The sequence below is a fragment of the Salminus brasiliensis genome, chromosome 3 (genome assembly GCF_030463535.1).
Source record: "Salminus brasiliensis chromosome 3, fSalBra1.hap2, whole genome shotgun sequence".
In the NCBI taxonomy this organism is placed as follows: domain Eukaryota; kingdom Metazoa; phylum Chordata; class Actinopteri; order Characiformes; family Bryconidae; genus Salminus; species Salminus brasiliensis.
Window position 1 is genome coordinate 9,629,292 of NC_132880.1, and position 18,006 is coordinate 9,647,297.

Sequence of the window (18,006 nt, forward strand, 5' to 3'; positions counted from 1 at the left end):
CTGAATTGAGAGGCTACATGAATTTTCTGACAATATTCAAGTCATACAAATGTTTAAAATCTCTGTTTGTAGCCTTGCTTTGGAGACAAGCAACCGGCTCGATCGGTGCTCGGTGTGTGTTTGTATGTATGTGTGTCTCTGTTTGACAGGGAGTCTCGTCCTCAACTGACCCACTCGTTTGCTGGCACAGCGGCTGTCTGATTGGCTGGTTTGGGGGAGAATGGAGAGAGGGGAGGGAGGGATTCAAGGTTCAGCAGGGGCTTTGCATTTAGAGGAGCGTATCTGTTTGTTTTCTCCGCTGTCACAGCGCACTGTGTTTTTGCAGTATATAAGCAATTTAGACTAGCTCTGGGGATGGACACAAGGGTCCCTGATGTTCAGCACCATCCCCATCTCTCTCTCTCTCTTTGTCTATCTCTCTTTGTCTCTGCTAAGGCACTACATCACTGCACCCTTCGTTCAGGCAGTGCAATCCTTTCAGCACCCTGTCTGCGTGCTTTCATCTTTAGTCACGCTCCTGATTTTGGGAACGGGGGTAAACAGGGACAGGTCACACTGCAGAACACAGAATTACAGATGCGATCAGCTGTCCGTGTTCTAATCTGCCTTGTTCTGCTTTGCATGGATTGAGGTTTTGGGTTCTGCAATGGTTCCTCCGTAGACTCCCTAGACTCCTGTAAGATATTCTACAACACAATAGAGCTACAATAGCATGAAAGCTCATTCCAATCAAGTAGAGGAAGGAAAAAGGACGACTGATTGATGTTGTCTCTTCTGGAAATTATGATGTAATATATTGAAATTGTCTGCTCATGACTCAACAATAATAGGCACGGGACAACCTCCGCAATACAGCAAATCGGGGCAAGCCCCCAGGGCACAGAAACGTGTTTTGATGTGTCGCATGTGAGGTTGGGAAGTAGACGAAATAAACAAACCTGCAAATTTCAGCATCAGATTGAAGTCAATCTGTAAGTTAGCCAAATATTACTTTCTGACTTCCACCGGAACGTAACTTCAAAGGACTTTGCTAGTTACCAATGTTCAGAATGCTTCAAGGATACATTTACACAGTATCTGTACATGTTGATGTGATGCCATAACAATGGTTATGACATCATTGTTCATGCAGATTGATGGTGTTACACTGTATGTCCAAATGTTTGCGGACACCCCTTCTAATGAATGCATTTAGCTACTTTAAGGTGCATCCATTGCTGACACAGATGTGCAAATGCACACACACACACATATAACACACACAGCTTGTCTATTCCCTGTAGAAAAGTATTGCCAACAGAGTAGGGCACTCTGAAGCAGATAAATATGAACCTATTGGCACTATGCCTAATGGCGGGCATGGGCTAAAGGGGTATACAGTCCCCAGGAATGATGGTGCTCCATCCAATACTTTTGGGATGAGTTGGAGAGATGGGGATGTTAAGGTGGGGAGGTGATCATACAACATCCAGACCTCACTTGTCCTCTTCTTGCTGAATGCATTAAAATTCTTACAGCAGCGCTCCAAAATCTAGTAGAAGGCTTTTCCTGGACAGTATAGACAGTTACCCCCTAAAGAAGCATGATAAACTCATTTTCAGGTTGCTGTCCATGACTGGGTACATCTGAACTTTGGCAGCAAGTAATCATGTTTTTAGCCAGCTACAGATTTTCAATGCACTGTGTTTTATTGCGTAAGTTCTTAAATGTATGGATAGTAAGTGGGTGACTTTGGTTGGGGTGAAAAATGCTCATATCCCTTATATATATTTACAACCCTGCTATTTTGCCTGAGAATGGAAGAATCTCTGTGTCCTCTCAGTGCGTTGAGCAGATCAGCTAGCTGAAGACATTATGGTTGGTCGGCTAGGGTTAGCTTTTAGCCAAGCACAACTACTTGCTCACATCGCTGGATTTGGCTTCCTCACGCTGTGCTTTTGAGTTCCCCTTCTGATGTATAGTTAGCTTTAGTTTGAAATGTTATTGTGGGAAAGAGGAGATGGTACAAGCTGCATGGCTAGGGTTAGTTTTTAGATTAGCACGGATATCGCTTGATTTTCCGTATTTTGCTTGAGTTCATTTTATCCTTCCATGAATACTAACAGAAAAGTGGCCGTTTGAAATTGACACATTTTAAAGTTCTGTTTTAATTGAACCCTGTCTATGTACAACCCTTTTGATCTCTGGCCTTTCATAAACACGTAAAAGAGAGATAAAACTATTATCTTTACTTCTAAGATTTTACTGTTTATGATGGCAAGTTGGTCAGCTTGCTAATTGCTGTGTTATTATCTTGGCACAGCTGCACACACAAGGCCCTCCACTTCCGGCCAACCATTGAATATGCAGCACTATACTGGTGCAGGTAATAAATTCCCTGGTTATCTTTTAGCTTGGTGTTTTGGTTGTTTATGGTAGGTTTGGTTGTTAGACCAGTTACTGAGTCGTTGAGAGTGCATGGTTGTTATAGCGCATAGGATTGTGGGTTCAATACTTTCGGCTGCTAAACTGCTACTGTTGAGGAAGGCCCTAAACTTTCTCTACTACATGGGGGCCATAGCATAGCTGACCCTACACTCTGACCCCGGACACTCTGACCCTGCGCTGCTATAATCACACATTTTTAGCTGCCACTGAATATAAACTGCAACTGTTTAAAAACAATTGGAGGACATTAGATCTTTTACATTCTATGCTGTAAATTTGTTCCCTGCATTTGGTCATTGGGATCCATGGCGTACAGCACTGAATGAGACAATTATAGATAGAAAAGCCTATGTTTGCTTGCCTGACACAAGTCAAAAGTATCCATTTCAGTCTGAGAATGAGTCCTACTCTTGTTTTTTAACCAAGCAATGCTGTCATAATGTTGACAGTGTTGCAACGTTGGCCCTTTTGACCTAAGCTCAAGGGATTTTGGTTGGTCCAGAGTAACAGAGTGGCAGAGTAACATATTAATCTGCGTATAAAAGGGAATTGTTGAACGTGGCTTGACAATGAGAACAAGATGTAGGCTACTGTGAAGTGAATGTCATCTACTTTTTGGTGTCTGCCACAACAAGGGCATTTTACCGCTGCGAGACCCATTCTGCTAAAAAGGCAAACGTTGAAATGCAGACTGACCTTCTCTTATGGCTTCAGAAACAAGGCTGAACGCACCATCTGTGCCCTGGCTCACCTAGACATCCACTGACCTTGCTGTCCAAAGCCAGCTAATGACCATCTGGAAAGCAGTGGAACAACTGTTATTTGTGGCCAGATGTATTTTGAAGGCCACAGCCATGATGCCACACTGTAGTGGACAAATACTACTACTACTACTACTACAAAGATCTGTGGCTCTGCCCTGGTCCTGCCCTAGACCTGCTTTGCCCCTACTTCAAGATGCTTACAGGGGAAAAGTGTACACCAGAGGCTTTCAGCTTCTGTTTGAAGTTGCTTATTCAATTTCGGCCTGAGATTCTTTGCTTTTTATTTTGTTATAGTGCTGTTAGTTATGTTTAACTGTTGTTTATCAGAGAAAGGAATGGACATGAGTACTTAAGTACTCAGTTAACCGTTGAATGAACAATGTTATGTTTCATTAGCACTGTAAAATATGATTTTTTAATGGTATAATATAGTTAAGTAGGATTTACACTCTTTTACTCTGAAACATAAGTACCATTAATGAGCACATTGCCATGAATACATAGTTAAGGACATAACTGTGAAGGCAGAAATGGCTCTAGGTGATGTTAGATACGTTCAGAAATAGTGAAGCTGTGTATCTCTGACAAATTAGCATGTCTGCCATGCACTGAGAAGAAAATAGCTCATGTAAAGTCCTCATCAGCATCCATCACCATACAGGTCAGTAGTGTTAGCTCATTAGCTCCTCTACAAAAGAAAGCTCATTTTTTTGGACATTCTTTTCCCCCTCTCCCTGCGGTTAACCAATTACTGGTTCACTTAGCCTTCTTGTTCAAAAACTCTTGTTGGGACCTCATTCACCCAGTAATTTTCTTGAATTTGTTCTTGGGAAAAGTTTTAACATAAAGTCTATGCCAAATGCATAATGTGTTTTTCATCCGCAGAATTGAACTGAAAAGAACTTACAGTGATGGATCCCATTGTCCTCATAAATGGAACAAGTGGCCTCCAGTTCACTAATATTCTTAGGTGTACTGCTGCAACTGCCTTCTTTAAATCCCACCAAAGATTTTCTATGGGGTTCAAGCCAGGCGACTCTGATGGCTACTCCAGAAACGTCTAGGACTTATTCTGAAGTGTGGTGGATTTTGAGGTATGCTTGGGATCTGTTGGAAGGTCCAATGACGCCCAACCTCCACTTCCTCACAGAAGGCATGACATTTTCTCCTTGGATTTCCTGATCATTGAATCCATCTTGATCTTTCACACGCTGCAGATATCCAATGTGGATCCGTAATGGTTAATTTGGTATACAGTTTAAAATTGATCTGACTGCATTTCTTACATACTGTAATACCATTATGCGGAAAAAAAAGTGCAGGACTAAATGTAGCGTTGCATATTTTAGACACATCAAAAACAGCACAAACACTTTGCATGCTCCCCTAAGGACCCAAGGCATTTTTCTATTCTGCCTGTTTTAAAGTAAACCTGCTCGCTTAACTCGATTATGGAGGAAACACTTTATGACGCGACTACACTAATGTTGAAAATGTAAAACTGCACTTAAACACACTATCCTATCCTTGCTGCTATGCCTTGTAGACTTTGGGAAGGACATCACATGTGCTTTCTAACACATAACAGTGTGCTCACACTATGCCTTGGTGACAGATTGAGGAGGTTGTAGGGATGGATTTGGGAGAGGAGAACAAGGTAATGCTAGAGAGCGGTTTTGTTTTGTGTGGTGTGTAAAATGTTATAAATAAATAACAATAAATGTTGAAAATGAGAAGTTTGGACTTCTTTATAACTGAAATGACACGTTTGTCATTACAGAGCGTAAAGCACTAAAAAAAATAGCACAGTTGGGTAGCGGTACTGGTATCTGTTCAAATGTGAATGGTACCCAACCATACAGTCTCCATATTTTCGAGTCTAGGTCAGGACTGTGGAAATTTCCCAGAATGTAGTGCACAACTAGTGTTTTCCTCTTTTACTGTCCTTGATTTTTATAAGGGTGGTCATAACATTTCTCCCTCTCTCTCTCTCTCTCTCTCTCTCTGATGAAGTATTCAGCTGATTTTCTACTTTTACTGCGTGTGATTTTTCTCTCCGAAGCCAACATACACATTAGCCTGGTGCTAATGGGAAGAGCGTCCAGGGCTCCTGAGCTGAAGCCTGTGAGTTCTCTGCACTACTTCAGCAGTATTTCAGAATTGAATCATGGTCCAGCCTTGTGCCAGTGCCAAGTCCGTGTGGCATTTTGGTACAGTATGAGGCGCAGAGGTTAGGGTGAGGTTTCTCAAAGTCACTCCAGTCACGTTCGGGTTTTACTGTCGTTTCCCTTGGAGACTCGGTTGCCTGCACATGCCGGCTGTCTCGGCTCCAGCCAAATTCTTGGAAACTCTCCTGCTTCCCAGAACTTGAAAAAAGCGCCTTGCAGCACGACTTGGAGCATGTGTGCTTCCTCCCAGCCACAGGCCAAGAGAAACCGTTAAAGCAGATGCATTTGCCTGATAAAACTGCTATACTAATCCACTCAGGAATGGTGTGTCCTTAGCCTTTAGCTAGATGGCCAGTTTGAGAGCATGTGTGAAAAAGACGATGCGTGATAAAGACATGTGTGATAAAGCTTTAGTTAAAGGCGTTGCAAGACTGTTAGCAACACAACTTCTTAAGGAATGTGACACAGCACACTCCTTTCTTAATGCTCTAGCTGCACTAACTCTGAGTGCTAATGAGTTCATGAGAAAGGTCCTTGGCCTTTAGCTAAGTGATCGATTAGAGGTCATACGCCTTGTGTATTAAGAGCCCAGTCAAATACATGGTGAACGGAGACTGTAAGCTTCCTTGGTCACTGTCTTCACATCTAATGTCTGAAAGCAACATTACACACTCCTTTCTTTATGCTCTAGCTTCAGCAGCTCAAAGTACTAATGAGTTCATGAGAAAAGCGCTGCCAAATATTGTGTTCAGCCTTCCAGATATAACTCAATCACCATGGCAACTGTTGGAGAGGAGAGGAGAAAGGCTGGGAAAGCGGTGGGGAGACACCCACGGGCCCCCATTCAACCAGGCAGCACCTCAGTTCAAAGCAATTACTGAAGCACCTCAGAGACTTGCGTGGCCCAAGCTGAGTACTGTTGTGACATGAAATGAGACCTAGGTGAAAGCCACACTGCCGGATTACTTCTATTCTAATTTGTAGGTGTCACAGTCTCTTTGTTGCAGCAGCAGTTTAGACCATATTCTTCATGTTGTTTCTTGGGCCTGGTCGGATCGGAATTCCACAAGCTTTGAATACTCATTGGAAGAGTACAGATTTCTGTCCAAAACCAATAGGCCTAGTGTAGCGTAAAGGCATGTAGCCTGAGCATTTCTCAGTAAATGACCACTGTACCTACATGGTTAAGATGATTTGTCAGACCTTTCGTGCTTCCATGATATACCAGTCTCTTATTACAGATCTTGCTCCGAGACCTTTTCTTGTCACCCTGTAATTTAGAATGCACCTACACTGGTGATTTCTACTGCATAGCTTCAGCATTGAAAGCAATGCGGTTTGTTTTTATCTGAGGTGATGTGATGTGGATGCCTGGCATGAATTTATGATGAAATTAACTGAACATTTTCCAAATATTAACATTATTAATAGTGTGTGACAAAACTTACTTTACTTTGTGTCACTGCTATTACCTTATAACTGTTGTATTATGTTTTTCTTAATAGCAGTTGATATTTAATGATAGAAGTAAGCAATAGTAGCTTATGATCTGTTTTTTTTATTAGTATTTTACCATATTCTTGCAGCACGTATGATCTTTTTTCTGTTTATTTTCTACTTCTTTTTGTCTTTTAACCTCCAAATACCGTATAAATAATCCAATCTCATCCAGACTCAGTCGGACAAGCCCTACAGTTGCAGCCCCCATAATTTGAATGCATGGCTATTTCTAATGTAATAAACCTAACCTCTTAGTGGACATGTCTGACAAACAGTGACTATAACAGTAGTAAAACCATTTTAGTGCTACATAGAGCTATTTTCAATTGTTTATATATATATATATATATATATATATATATATATATATATATATATATATATATATATATATATATATATATGCTGTTGAAAAGTTCCTTGAGGAACATTAAGAGGTTCTTCAATTTAACACTGTGGAGGTTCTTAAGGTGTTTTGAGGAATCTTCAAGGAACCTTTTTCTTCTTGAAGATTCCTCAAAGCGCATTAAGAGGTTCCTCCACAGTTTTACATTAAAGATCCTTCAAACGTTCCTGAAGGAATAGTTTACAAGAAATGCTCCATGACAGAAAATAACCACATAACCAAGCAAAGGACCATTAAATTGTTCAAATAGAACCATTGAATATTTTTTCTAATTAACTAGTTTGGACCAGCCGCTATTATTATCAATGTTTTAAGATCTTGAGGGCATCTAAAAGTAGACTGATAATAATTACAGAAATAAACTCCCTCATTGTCTTAATTTGTACCCACAGTAGCACAGTCATGAGTGTATTGTGAAGTCTGTCTCTTTGTCATCTGCAAGCTCAATAAAAGAACAGAGAAGATCTGGTGATTAAGGCTGATTGTAAACAATTAGGAGTCTTGATGAAGCTTATGTCAAGTAAACAAATAGTTGTTTTTCTTTTCCCATGCTCACTCACTCTCTCTCTCACTTTCCCTGCTGCTTACATTTCATCACTCCCACGTTCTTCAGCTGCTTATTTGTTCTGCCTGTGTGTGTTTTTTTTTATCTCCTGGAATAGACGCGCTTTCACAATCCTTTATCTTGTCCACATTTTGTATCGGCTTTACCAGTGAAATTACACACACTCTGACAGTCTCTGGCCTGTGCACTCATTCAAAACACATGGTGCATGAGAGCTACTTTTAAAACAAAAGTCATATGAATGCAGGTTGTATTATACCACAGTTAGTTCCGACCTTGCAGTCAGATTAGCCAAGAGGGATTCAGTGCAGACTAGTATCTGCTGATATCGTCTCAGTCTGCCTTCATGCCTGTAATCTAGCTATGCACACCAGCCTGTTAAAAAGTCATGTCCAAGTGTAAAATTGCAAGTAACAAGCCTACTGAAATGAACTATAGCAAATAACACCATGTGCTAATAGTTGGTGAGGGCTTCAGCCTTGTGTCTATGACCTCAGAACAATATCTTGTGGTGTGGCACTCTCATATGTTAAGCTATTGCATAAATCTGAAAAAATGTGACATGGCCACATTAGAAGCTCCAGGTTTAAGTAGTTTCTCTCAGTGGAAAAATTGAATGTGACTGTTGTGCTCTGTTGTAAACAACTGTTCCAGACCCAATGAGGCCTGAACACCACTGGAGCCTCGGAATTATGCTTAAAGCCCTTCTTAAACTGTAGGTTACTACTGCTGAAGTAACTAAACCACCACTTTTGACAAAGTTTTTTGTTGAGCTTGCCAGTAGGAATGTCCCGATCAGATCATGGCTGATCCAGGCATATTGTATACTGGTGTCCTCACAGCACCATTAACTGATTAACTGGCAGCAGTGTGGACATTCTCAGATGGTAAATAAAAGAGTTGAGAGTATGCAGGGTAGAACCATTTTACAGTGGAACATAAAAACAGACCATAATATCTGAACTTTTATAAAACTATCACTGAAAAGCTCTGTTTTACCAGCGGGAGAACCGCTCGCCTTTCTTTGTTTTTAAACCAGCACTGAAGAGTGCATTCATAACTGAGTGGAGGCTAACGCTAATGCTAATACACACACACACACTGATTGGTGAGGGAGGAGAGTCAGACTGGATTATAAGATATTAAACACTATAAACCGTCTCTACTAAACTAAATCAATCAGTCCAGAATGTCTCATTATAGAAACTGCTATTAAAAATAAATAAATACTACAGTATTAATCAGCAGCACATCTTATCTAAACTGTATGGCTGTAATATTTATACAAACACAAAGATAAGATCATCCTTAACCCTGTTACTGGGGTGCCGTAGCATGGCATTCTGCATTCTAACCCTGGTTTTCCAAGCTGGTATCTGCAAGAAAAAAAGTCCCTGTAGTTACTGAATAATACACCTTAGTGTGCAGTAAGCCTTAGAGTGTGAATTTGTTAAGAAGCACAGGATTTTAGATTTAGAATAATGAAGAGATTGTCCAAAATGTGTGTGTGGCCAACAGTAGATGGAGGCTGGCAGAGTTATTTATTATTTTTGTTAGACAAACTCATACTCACTCAAATATAATCAACACCACTAATGCAGCCAGCATGTCCTGTAACCTCAACTATGCTCTCAAGAACATCAGAGCCTTGACTTTCACTACAGAGTGAGCAGCTCTTGTCTAATGACAGATACCACAGTTCCTACCAGTGATTTTACGTTCAAGGCCTTTGCACTACAACGTGCCTTCGTGTAGGTGTGGCGTCATTTACCCACTCAGTTTACAGCCATGACAGCAGAAGTGCTGCTGGGTATAGAGTCAAGTTACGCCCTCAGTTCTCTTCTCAAGCAACAGAAGCCTTCATGCCCGCTTGACTGTGCCAAGTAGAGCCACCGGCTTAACTCCCCTCCGTGCTTGGATAAGAGCCTAATGAGCTGGGAGAGATCCTTGAGGGACCTCAGCCTCTTCCTGTGTTGGGAGAAGTGAGGATTGTTCCATGTGAAGCATGGCCGAGGTTAACAGATACTGATGCAGCCGAGGGGGAGAAGTGGAGTAGGGTGGATTGTCCACAGTTGCCCAGCGATTGTCTCCCTGCTGCATCCTTGTACATCATAATTCTGCTTTCGAATGTGTTTTGGGGTGTTTTTGTTTTCCTGAAAAGGAGTTCTCCACCAGACAGCACCACATGAGCACCGTTCGAAGTTGGAGGATAAATTCAGGTGGATTGAAATGTTCTATGCAATGGTCTAGGCTTCATTTGTGTTTAGAAACAGCTGTGAAATTGGTCAGAACTGATAGCCATAATGTTTTGTTTAGCTCCCACATACACTAGATATACCTGTTGAACCAAAGAGCTCCACTTCCACTTGGTAGTCGCTCTCCGAAAGGGTCCTTGTTATTGTTTCACAGAGTCTGCTTTTCGGTTTAGTGTTACACCCCTGTAGAATGGTCTAATAGAAAATAACTTTATGCATTAACAGTGACCACCGAGCCTTCATTTCTGTCTTAAACTTGTTTACATGTCTCTTTAAACTCTAAACTTTAAGAGTCTGCTGTTGGTAAGCGGAGCTACTAGCAGTTTTTTGTAGCGTTAGCAAATAGAATGTACACAGCTTTAGTGCAGGTTGCAAAAAAGATTGTATATACATCAACTCTTTCTGCTGCTTAATTTGCTGTCCACTATTACTTCATAGCTCACTGCATTTACTTGATATGTAAAGAACACTGCCTAACAAATCAAGTGTTTTGATTTTTATATCAAATGAAATGTTTCCTTATGTATTTATTTATAGTCATTCACAACTAAACAACAAGAATATATATAAACATTAGGGGTGGGCAATATGAGTCCGTTTAATTGGATAGTGCAGCAGATTGTGAATAGAAATAGATGTATATAGATGTAAATAGAAGTATTCGCATTTGAATAGTTTGAATAGTTTTTAGTAATTTGAATAGTTTTTAAGAATTGATGTTTTCTTCATGTCAAAATATCACGATTAATATTGTGTATTGTGAAAATGTCTTTAAATGTCTGTATTTTACCATATTGCTCACCTCTAATATATTCATATACATGTTTTGTGTTGTATTGTTACTCTATATGAATATGAACTCTATAAAAATAATAAGCATTTACCCATATAAATTATGCCCTTATAATTTATGCCAAACTATGCCCTGTATTAGTAAGCATTTACCAATACAAATTATGCAACTTATGCCTAACTATGCCAAATTATGCCCTTAAGCTTGTACATTCACTCCAGGGGGGAAAAAAACATAGTGTATCCACTAAGGATGAAATTTCTTTTTGTGCGCCTTGCAATGTGACAATAATGCATGTGCATTATTGCCATGACAATGCTAAAATAATGAATTGTGCAGCCCTACTATTTATATATAGGTACATATTTAGTTGATTTCAGTTAGGCCACTGGGAGCATTGCAGAAAGTAGCTACTCTTAGCTGGCTAAGCAAGAAATTCTGCTTTGTGAGACAGGCCCCTGGTGTCATTAGCAAAACCCAACCACAGAAAAGCCCACAGAAAACTTACTTACATATTTTTGTAAAGAATTTTAATTTTTTGCTCAAAACAATTGCAGCTAGCTTTACTGTATTGTTTCATTACAGCAGTTGTGTTGACTAATTTAGGTTATTTATTCTGATCTACATCAATGATACATTTTGTCTACTTATGTGGTATTTGGGGTAGTCTAGTTAGCCCCGGGCTACAGAATGCCTTCGTACAGCATGGCATATGGCTGTATTCCTGCCACTGATCATTGGTCAGATTGCAGTACCCACATTGTCAGAATATCTTGGAGAGCCGGTTGTGAAAGCCTAGGATAGATTACATCTATTGGAATATCAACACATACAGTACAGCATATTATATTGTTCAGAACCAGCTTTGGACTTCTGTTCTTGGGAAATGTAGCCAAATGATCCAGTAAAAAGACACAGAAGGGCTACCTCATGAACTCTTTTTTTTGTCTCCACTGCAGATTTTCATGCATTCAGGGATCCATGCTCCTCAACCCTGGCAGGACTGAAGGTTCCCAGCTTTGTCTGGTAAGAACAGCTTGGCTTCATACATTTGCTCATTTCTGTGTGACTCAGTATAGAATGATTATGTCTCATTGTCCACTATGTGTAAGTCATTCGTCTCCGCTGAGAATGCACACAAACGTTCAGCATTCACCACTGTTGGCTCATCACTGAAGAACTAGCACCAGTCTAAGAACAGTTGGTCCTTACTGGTCCATACTGATGTGAATGTTTAATAGATTAAAGGCTCCAAATCTGGGCTGAGACGTAACCTATACTGTCAAGTAGACTTTCAGCTCAGTCAGCCTGCTAACAGAAGCAGGTCCAGTCTGCCGGAATAATTCTGCCTGAGTCATCGCCCAGAGGCAGGTCGTGCCATGTGTCGCTCCAACGGTATTCAAACAAACACTGCCAGCGAAAAGAAAATCCGACATCAGATTAGACTGCGGTTTGCTATGATACCATTGCAGTTCTTTTTCTTGAGTTTCAGTGTCTCTTGTACTTGCCTCATGTGCTGAGATCGGAAGGAAGAACAGCTGAGGCAGCAGACCACAGTCAGTAACAGAATGAGTTTGAGGAGCACACTGAGCTTTGTAAACTATGTGGCAAGTGGTGGCTCGTAGGAAAATGACCCACCTACTTCGCAGCTCTGTCTGTTAAAAGCTTTGCTAGAAATGCAAAACATTAGGGTTTCCATGATACTGGAATTTTTAACTTTCATAAAATATAAATTGTTCAAGTATTGATATTCAGTGTCATTTGCGTCACAATGGTAAGGTGAAGATCTTACCAGTTTTTAAAAATTCTCCAATATGCACAGATTAGCCATAACATACCTACCTTGACAAAACTACCTGCCTTATATTGTGTACATCCCTCGTTGTGCCACCAAACAGCTCTATCCTTTCGAGGCATCAACTCTACAAAACTTATTAGCATTAACGTTTTCAGCAGTTTTTGCTACAGTAGCTCTACTGTGAGATCGGACCAGACAGGCTAGCCCTCACTCCCCACATACATCAGTGAGCCTCAGGCACTCATGAACCCTCCCCTTGAGTCCTTCCCTTACCATGATTCCTTCCTTGGCGCACTTTTGGTAGGTTCTACATGCTAGTGAGAACACCCCACAAGACCTGCATGATGTTTTAGAGATCATCACATTTGTGGACCTTGTCAGAGTATTTCTGAGATTCTTCTGCTTTTCTGTTTTGTTGATTTTCTAAGTGAACAAATCAAGTATAGGAAACAAACGTAGATATGCAGAAGTGTGTTCTCTGTAGAGAATGGCAGCTATTTTTCCACTTTCATAAAATCTACAAACTAGACTATTTGAGTGTGGAGCCAAAATATGTGCACAGGACTCTACCTGGGGAGCTACACAGAGAATATTTCATGAGGAATTGTGGGAAAATGCACAAGAGAAAAGAATAAGGAATTTGTTTTCTGTAGTATCTAGGTAGACACAGCTAAATGAGCTCTCCCATCTCAATCATATAATGCAGCTTAAAACAAAATCTTATCTTATCTTATCTTATCTTAAAATGTAAACAAAAAATGGTATTATATATTAAAGTGCAAAACTGTAGGTTTAAACTGTAAACCTAGCATAAAATCCAGTGAAATTTCAGTTTATACTTCTTATATATGTATATGTTATCTATGGCATTCCCTTCACAAGGAAATGTGCAAAAAATAACATGAGAAATAAAAAATAATTAGATAGGGTGCATTTCCCATCATGCCTAACACACACACTGGCACTGTCAATCAACATAGAAGCCCAAATTCTAGCCTACAGATTTTCTCTTGTTCTCCTATTCAGTGGTAATTCTAGGGTAGCAAGCAGACATGTATGTGATAAGTGTATTTGCACCTAAAAGGACAACAGATTTTAAAAAAGCATCCCTGCTAATGGTTACAAAACATGACTGTGTTTTCTCCTCAGGTACCCTAGAATTTCCATTGTGCATCACGCTAGTGCTGCTGTGGTAGGCTGGCGATAGTTTGCTCAGTGTGAAACCATCTTTTTGTTTCGTTCCAGTCGTTAAACACATTGGGTCTATGTAAACTGTTAGAAACCTCTTTCATAACAGAGTCAGACTCTACAGCATAACATAGACTCTACTGCAGCCGCCACTATAGGTTGTTGGTTTTTTTTTGGTTTTTTTTACTGTAGCTTTAAATGGAGCTCAGCAAGTATGTAGTGGTGTTAAGAAAAAGAAGAATAGTTTCAGAATAAACTCAGTTTATGTAGTAATAATAATAATAATAATAAAACATTGCATATTAACAAAAAATAGTCTGTGCATTTCAGTGCCACACGTCACTCTGGGCCTTCTGGAATTTCTAGATACTTCATTAACTGTGAATATGAGCGGAAAACAGCAGCTGCAGCCCTGTGCTAGGACTTGCTACTGAAAGAGTTGCTGTTAAACTGCTTCAAACAAACATAAATGCTAATGTCTGTTTTGCTAAGTCTCCACAACAACAATCCTAAAATGTCATCATGGATGCACCTACAGGTAGTTCCTGCTACAGTTGATGTCAAAGTACAGCCAAAGACAACATCCACCATCTGAAAGGGGCCAAGCAAGTTTGATTTTATAGGAGGGGGGTGCAAGAAGGAAACCCTTCCTTGCTGTCAGGGCAAGTCAAGCATATCCAGTCTAGCTTTATGCAGAAGCTGATTGCAGATTTAAAGAATTGCATGTTGTGCTGAATTGAATTGGTTGCCTTTTTCTAGCTTTGAAGAAGCATTGAATTTGAGACATTATACAACATTACAAGTGATAACTGCTCTCTCTTAATATGTGGTGATTTTAAACCTTTTGGTGCTCGGGAGAGATGGAAAGTTTGTTTTGGGTTGAGGCCGGTTCCCCCTTTAGCACAGAAGCTTTGTCTCTTTTTTTGTTATGTTTTTTAATCAGTCAGAAGTGCATGCTGTCTGCCTCCTCTAATCACTGAGATTGCATTAAAGGTTGACAGGAGGTCAGCGTCCGTCTTCTGCGCAAGCTATCGTTTCAATCAATCTAACAAAATTTCAAACCGGCAACCCGATTAGGGCGAAATGCCGGTTATCATTTGTATATTAAGTTCATAAAAAGCCCCGTCCGTCCCTCAGTGTCCTTTTCCGGAGGGGTCAGGACATGGGGCAACTTCACTTCATCTTCTTGTTTGTGCGTGTTTGTCCCAGGTGGCGTCGGTAAACGGTGTAACGTGATAAGTGTGGCGAGGGCGTGCAAACGAAGTCAGCCAGTTTATTCCTTTGTCAGATGCATTCTTTTAATGAAAACACCATCTGCCGCCCCTTGTTCTCTGCGCCTTGTTGCCATGCCAATGGGCCCATATTAAATAACCTAACTTTGATCCTGCCACCTGAATGAGTATAGGTTGAAAGCCTGGTCAGCGGTATGACTTGTGATTGGTGTAGCCCAGAGGGGCTCTTTTGGAGCGCAAAGAAAATGAAAAAGCAGCACTGACAGCCTCACTTAAGGTGACAGTGGATGTAGAAAAAGTTTGGGCTTTGACATATGCAAAATAATACACACTCAGAATGAGTGGAGCACTTGCTTATCTAAAATTAAAGGTTTATAGTGTTTTGTATGGCTGAATCTTAAACTCCCTATTCCCTAGACAGTACACAGTATTCCCTAGACAGTCGTGCAACCTGTGTCTGACGAGCAATAGATGTGATAATGATGCCTAGCTGGATGAAGAAGCCAAATTTCATGACCTAGTGCACTACATATGGATTGGGGGGACGTTCAAGGTTCAGCCTCTGGTTTCATATCACTGTTATGATGCTGAATCATTCTGTGTTGCACTGTCGTGAACCTTTGTTCTATTCATCTTCTGCAGCCTTTGGAGTCAAAGGCTACGTTCATTACAGATTTGATCTGTCAGCCTTGACGGTTCATATTCACATGACCCATATCTGTCAAAAGTGTGCAGACTTCTGCTGTGAAGGAGCCTGCCTGGCCACATTTTAACACCAAGGTAAAGCGAATGCCGACAACAGTGATGTGCACGTCCACCAATGTGCAAGTGTGACGTTAACACATTCCAATCCGACTCTTTCTTTCACAGCCAGTTGGCCATGTATCAGATATCGGGTATCTGATCTTGAAGCACATTAAAACATAGCTTAAAAGTGGCCGACTGGGCAAGATCAGATCAGGAAAATGATCTGTGCCACGTTCAGGCCCCGATACGTCAAGCAGACTGTCTGCATTTGGACGTTGTCAGTCCATCGCTGGGTCTGTTGGCCCTGTCGGTCCTTTTCAGCACTGTTTAGGCTGATTGAGCGTGTTGAGACGGCCTCAGCAGTCAGTGAAGAGAGAGAGGTCTTTGATTGACTGTTTAGCCGAGCGAATCAGTTCAAGAGAAAAGAAGCAAAAGAGAGCAAAGCAGGTGATCCCTCAGGAGGGCATACACTGGCACAGATCACAGTTTTTAATGACAGTAGATATGTTAGCCAGTCTTTCCTGACGAGAAATTGTGTTGTGTATTATCACAATCTGCCACTTAGCTAGCTTTGTGTGGAACTACATGCACTGTCGAGGAGTGATGGCAGAGAAACAGCCAAAAAGAAAAAGACCAACCAAAAAGGGGAACACTAAGTTCTTGGATCAGGCGAGGGTGAGGACACATTGAGGTGAGGTGTCTGGAAAGTGGAGAGACATCCAAACATTGAAAGGGATGAGGATGTTGTCCTAGTCCTGCTGGACTGGTGGGTAACACTGGCTTACATTTGCTGTGTCACAGAAGTAGCTCAGGATTGTCTTGTCCTGTTTATAATCATTTGTGGTAGAGAATCACAACTGGTTTCAACTGGTTTGCTAAGCAGCAAGGGTTTAATGGCCACGAAGATCTAAAAAGTTGTTGCTGGCACCGTGGGATTATTTGGAATTGTTCATAATTGAAAATGCTATTCTAGGTAACATTATTTGTATGAGACTGGTAGCTGGTGTGCTATCACAAGGTAGCGATGTTGGACGAGGTCACTAGTTTGTGTGCTACGACCTCTGTAGCAATGTTGGACGAGGCCAGTAGCCGGTGTGCCGGTTGCAATGTTGGACAAGGCTGGTAGCTGGTGTGCTACCATTGAGGTAGCAATGTTGGACGAGCCCAGTAGTCAGTGTGTTACCACCAAGGTTGTGAAGTTAGATGAGGCCGCTAGCCGGTGTACTATCACTGAGTTAGCTTGCTAGCTACCTTCCTTGCTAGCTTAGCTAAGACAGACCTACGGTACTCCAGTCGACCATTGTAAATTTGTAGAAAGATTGCAAACAAATAAATCAGGTGGTCATCAGGTCATCAGCATTTAAACCAGGTTATCTGAAAGCATTTGTGTGTTATATCCAGGGGTTACAAGACAGATGCCATAGCTGACAGACAGACGTGAGTAGAGTAGCCCGAAGGTCTACTGAGATACTCAGATACTATAAAATAGTAACTAACCAAGTACAAGTAGTCATCAAAAAGTTACATAAGTAAGAGTAAAAAAGTATCTGCTGAAGAGACTAGCTGTGAGATACAGAGCCCCACACATGCCCATTAGTTTTGTATGAAATTCAAAGGCAGCAACTTAATCCTAACAATATGCTGACCACCGAGCAATAACAGTCCAACTAAGAAACCCATCGCAAGCAGCAGCATAAAAACGCTGATGTATTCCTGCCTGTGCGCAGCTACAAGAGCCCACAGGACAGAAATAAACAAGCTCACACCAGAGAACTTACAATGCATGACTAATAGTATAATTAACAAGCAACACTTGAGTGTCGTAGAAGAACCAGTGCTGGAATCTACTGTTAAAAGTAAGACATGGTAAAAATGGATTGTTTTCATGTGTTCGAGACCTGAGGTGAACTATCGCAGCAGAATCACCCGCCACATTAGTCGTTGCACTCATCCTGTTATGCAGTGTTCCACTTTCACAGCTCCACAAATTCACCCTTGATGCCAATGCTGAAGGTGCTACAAAGAGTTCTTTGACAGATATTGTAAGAGAACCCTTTTTGGTTGCATTTTTTGGAAAAGAGACCTTACTTACTTACTTACTTTTGCATCAACTTTTTTAAACCATTACAGTTTCACACACACCTCTTATGGAACCTTTTGTAG

At 40.9% G+C, this 18,006-nt stretch overlaps 1 protein-coding gene across 6 annotated transcripts in view; it reads left to right on the top strand.

The window, feature by feature from the left end:
* thrb (thyroid hormone receptor beta) overlaps nucleotides 1-18,006 on the top strand; it is a 140,677-nt gene that overhangs the window by 64,858 nt on the left and 57,813 nt on the right. For all 6 annotated transcript variants that reach the window (XM_072675394.1, XM_072675400.1, XM_072675398.1 and 3 more), the window contains one exon: nucleotides 11,838-11,904. The gene's annotated coding sequence lies outside the window, so the exon portion shown is untranslated. The remainder of the gene's footprint in view (nucleotides 1-11,837; nucleotides 11,905-18,006) is intronic.